We start from the raw sequence: 5,459 nt of genomic DNA on the forward strand, positions 1-5,459 counted from the left end.
CTGAGACTCTCAGAGGGGAAACAAGTGAATTAAAAGTGTTTAAAACCAGAGCGCTCCGTTCAACAGGTGGGTATCCTCTCTGCTCCAACTGGGTGTCTGCGCTCGCTCCTCTCCGACAGACGCTTTTCCAGCAGAAACCACAAACTCCGCCCCAAACGCGGGTAAAACAAAAAGGGGGACGTCTGTGAGACTGGGTGGTGCCCTGAAACCAAAGAGAAAAATACATCACCTGTTTGTTTCAGGGTTGCTCTACCCATTTATTGTTCACGTATATACAAATGTCATATAGTCTACATTTCTACCTCCATTTTGCACCATTTGTTGCGCCGGCTGGACCTAATAATAGATAGTAAATCACTGGTGTGCTGAAATATCTTGGTTAAACCTACTGGTTAAAGTGTATTTACATTTTGTATTACCTGTTTTTTTAAATATTGAAACTATGTGGAAAGTGAAAAACAAGAGACCAGAGACAAGTCCCGTCCATACTGAGATGATATCCTAATTTAGCCTACAGAATATGAATTGTTATAGTTTATCTAAACAAGAATCCCCAAAATGTCCTCAAAGTTGTATGTAGGGCAGAGCGGGGTCGGATGGGTCACTTTTGTATCGACACCAAATAACCTTCCTTGACTCACAGACTAAATGAACAGCAATGGAAATATATTATTCATTTTGTTAAATGTACAAGGTCATTTTACCAAAATGATTACATCATAACATTTAAATGTACTTACTTGTCAGTCTTAATTTGAAGCCATATATTTACAATGTCGCTTGTAACATTTGTAAAAAAATCTATATTTTCATAAATTACTTCAGTGAAGAGCAAGTGCCTTTCCTTTGCAGACACATACACTGACAAGACTCCTACGTGTGTGGAGGAAGACAGATGGTCTGAAAGGTGCTGCCATTAACAGACAGATCGATGCAAACACTTTTAAAAAAGGAATAAAAAACTGCTTTGAATTGCTTGCCTGGCAATGGCAGTGAGAGGATCTGTGGGTGACGTGAGCTTTACCCACACACTAGCTTTGAAGGAGCAGTGTGTGGGATCTAGCGGCATCTAGTGGTGAGATTGCAGATTGCAGCCATCTCAATACCCCTCCCCTCACCCTTCCTCTTCCAAACTTGTTGGGGAACTAAAGCACAACGATTCTGAATTAAAGGTGACTAAACACTAATAATAATGATAATAATAGTACAAAAAACATAGTTATGAATATTATATTAAATTTCTGCCAATAAACCCTGCCCTAAATTCCACACACTGTCATCGTCAGTGGCTCCTTTAAAGGTATGACGACAATCCATTATGTCGTGGTGTGTTTAGCTCATCAGTATGTCTGTGTCACACAAGAGGAGCCGTCTGCTCGTGTTAGGCTGGTTTTGCCAGTTATGAAGCATGTTAATTAAGGTGGTAATCAGGAAAGGAGTATTGATAACAACTACACAAAGTTGAAGCCAGAGCAATGAGGTGTTGCTGCTGCTGCTGCTGCTGCTGCTGCTGCTGCTGTAGTAAACTAGGCCAATGCTGTCTCTGTCTGGGAGCTTTCTTCATCCTAAAGCCAGACAAAAGCTAATAGCAGGGAATTTTCTTTTTTTATTCCTCGCCTCATTTAACATGTGTGGCTGAATGGTTTTCTTTCCATTTGAATGTTAAAGCACATTCTGTGGCTTTTTCACTTGGGCTTGTCAAGAACGCAAAGTTCATATTGAAAGGAATGCTGGATAAGCAGTTCATTAAATAACTCATATCAGTTTGCAAATATACCACAGAATAAAGTAAAGCACCGTGTCAGCACAAAGCAAACGAGGTGAATGATCACACATTTTTAAAAGGTCATGGGAGACATTCACATTTGTTCAATTACCAGTTCACATTCCAATACAGAGAACAATGCTTCACAGAAGAAGATAAGACTGGAGATGTAAGTTTAAATTGTAGCTGACCATTTTACTCTTCTGAGGTGTTACGCCTCTCCACAGTACTGAGCTAGAATTATGTCACAACCCTGTGCAAACTGGTTAAGCTGGTTAGGTTGGTGACCAGCTCAAGAAAGTCAAGTAAGTCCTTCAGTTTCGATCAGACAGAGAGCAAGTTTGCATCAGGCATAACTGTTTGTTCATCAGCAGACAGAAAAAAAGACCATCAACACAAAATGTGTTGCTTTTTCTGTTCAATTAAAATGCACACTGACATAATGGTCTGATAAATTGTACATGTAGTGACAAAGCAATCACTGGTATCACTGCTTACTTCTGACGTCACTACAGAGGACTTTGGTGACACAAAACTATTGGAAAATGGAGTTGAAAGAGTGCACAGGGCGTCTGTATCCGTGATTGGAGGTAAATATTTATGTGGCTGGAAGATATCCAGCCACATAAAGAGAGCACAATTGCTAATTACACTGTGGAGTAGTTCTGATACAACTGGATAAACGTAAAATGAACGTTTGAATTGTGAGGCTGTTACATCATTAATGTTGTACTAAACAACATGGACCCCTAGGTGGCGGTAGAGGTCAATATTTAAGCATTGACATTGTCACCTAATTCTTCCATCCTTTTTTTTTTTTAATCACTGGATGATCTGATTTCCTCCTTTAGTTTTCTGTTTGTTTTCTTTAAACGATTCAACCAAATTACACGACACTGTCACCAGCACACAGTTACGACTTGTTTGATTTGTATGGTGTTTGTATTGAATGAGGTTTTCTCACTAAAAGAAGTCCAAGCTCTCTTTAAATATGAGTTAAATTAGTTTTTTGCAAAAAAAAATTAACAGAAACAAAGAAACTGACCCATTTCCGCTTAGATGTACCAGTCAGACGGGTAACATGACCCTGAAACTGCCACACTTACATAAAATGATTGACAATGTTATTCATACGTGTTTCAAATGTTGGTCAAGTCTGTCTGAGAAAGATCTATTCTAATCCTTCCCACGTCACCTTGAGGCATTTCTCGCGGCAAATATATATCTCATCTAATCAGGAAAAACATGTTTCACTAATAATGATGGCTTCCTTAAATTCAAAGCTCTGTCACGGGGTAAACCCATGGCCTGTAAAGTAAGATGCACACACACACTACATAGCTGTGTTGTTCTAGCAAGATTTCACATCTTTATTTTTATTGTGGGTCCTCATGTAACAAAACACACTAAGTGTGTTTTTAAATTAGACAAAAGGACAAGTATTGAACATACCCATGCATTTGTATGGGTTTAGTAAGAAAGACAAACGGCTTGTAACCGGTTTCTCTGCTGTAATAGAGAGGCGCTGTCCTCACTACGGAACAACAGATTACTTTGATTTACTTGTCCTATTCAATGTGAGTCGACATTAAAGTTGTGAGAGTGTATGCTCACCCACGTGACCACAGAAGCCAAGCTCCCGCTGACATTCCACATAAGTTCATGAAGGCATAGCATGTCGACGTCTGCCCTTACTTAAGCTGCTTATGTGACTTAACCCAGCAGGCCCGGCTAGTTACGGCTACAAACCCGTAGTTTCTCTACAATCACAGAACATGGCTTGTAGGTGAAAAACTGAACATGTTTTCTATTTACAACCTATTTCACAGTGAATATGTGCGGTCCACACTCTTCATCCACACTATCTTGAACTAGTTGGTTAGAGCAGTGGTTCTCAAATGGGGTTACGTGTACACCTGGAGGTACGTGACATAAAAAAAAAATCTATACTAAAAATGTGCATCCATTCAAAAGAATCCTTTAAAAATAGTTATTTAATACTCTGATGTCTTGAGGTCGGGATCGAGAGGTGAGGCGTGGGTGCACAGATCAAGATGACAAGCAGTGTTTTTTTTAACTCAAAGTTATGTATTCAGATTCTTCTTAACAAAAGGTGAACTCAACTCCAACAAAAAGTTGTTTCACAAAACAAACATAAGTACTTCAGTTTACTGCTGGTTCATTGCCTTTAACGTAATATCAAAAACTCTCTTCTCCTCCACTCCTGTCCTTTGTCTCTCCCTCGTTGAGAACCACTCAAGGGTTTTGTGATGAGGAGAATCTTGAACTGAATCCAGTTCAAGATTCTCCTCATCACCTACAAGGCCCTTCACAACCTCGCCCCTCCATTCCTCTCTAAGCTCCTGTACCGACACGCTCCCACCCACACCCTCAGATCCGCAGACGCCAACCTCCTTCCTTTACCATGTAAAGTGCCTATGTACCTTTTAAAGCACTATACAAATAAAATGTATTATTATTATTATTATTATTGCGTGTCCTGAGTATCTGTTTTCTCCCTGGAAAAATAAAATTGTGTATGAAAGGATATTACTTTGGATGAATACTTGAAAAGAGTTGTTCATGCAAACAGATACAATGAAAAGGTACAATGCAAAGGTACTGAACACGGATGCCAATGCTCAGCTACCATCATTCCAAAAGTCTATCCGGCGGCCCTCGGGGACCCATTTTAGCAACATATGGAGGTCCCGGCCCGTTAAAGACTGCGGTGAACTGAGGGAGCTCTGACTTTCCGCTCATTTCTCTTCTCCTCACAACGAAGCACAAAGCCGATTGCAAGTGAACTGCTTCCCGGCTGGCTTTCTCAAGGCAGAGGGGGCACAGCCGTTCAACCCCTGGCCCAACAGGAAGTGCTGTGGGGTTGCTATGCAGCTCTGCTTGCCAGCCGCAAGAACTCTGGGTTCCCTGTTAACAAATGATGTGCAATGCGGCCAGTATAGCAAACCATTTGAGCAGCCACTCCAGAAGCTCTACAGCAAGAATAGATCAAGGGCGGGATGAGAGAGAGAGCGATAGTTTATCCTTGGCTGAAAACTGGTGTTGAGTTCATGGCCTCTTCTCCTTCCTTCCTTTCTCTTTTGTTCCCTCTTTCCTCAGTCCTCCTTTTTTGCTTCCCTTCACCGCTCACTCTATACCCTACCCTCCTTTCGTCTCTCCTGCCTTTCCTCCCTTGGCGGCTCTCTCCTTGCTTCCTTTCCTCCCTTGCAAACACCTATTACCTTTTGATCGTTTGCTCCTTCTCTTCATTGCCGCTTCTTAAACTTAATACATTTTAATCAGCATGTCTACCCGCTGCAATCCCACACTGTGATGTGGAATTATAGCTCCTGATTATTATTATATTTTATATCCTGGAATTACACATTTGTGCCCTGAAATGAATAGTGTGAAGTTATTGTAGAGGAGTAGAGGTATCCGCTGCATAATAAAGTGCACATTATAATACAATAGAACATTGTCAGGGTGGACCATTGTTAATCTAAACGAACAAGTTGGAAACCTAAGCAGTTAGGTGTGTTTTGCTCCCGTCATGTTTATTTTCTGTGGTCTTGATTTTCACTGCAATAAGTCCTGCACCTCTATGGAAACAACATAACTATGGCTAAAAAGTATAGAGAGAACTAACATATTTCTTTTGTGCAGTATAACACAATTACAATGCCATACATTA

This window comes from Taurulus bubalis (genome assembly GCF_910589615.1).
Source record: "Taurulus bubalis genome assembly, chromosome: 4".
Classification (NCBI taxonomy): domain Eukaryota; kingdom Metazoa; phylum Chordata; class Actinopteri; order Perciformes; family Cottidae; genus Taurulus; species Taurulus bubalis.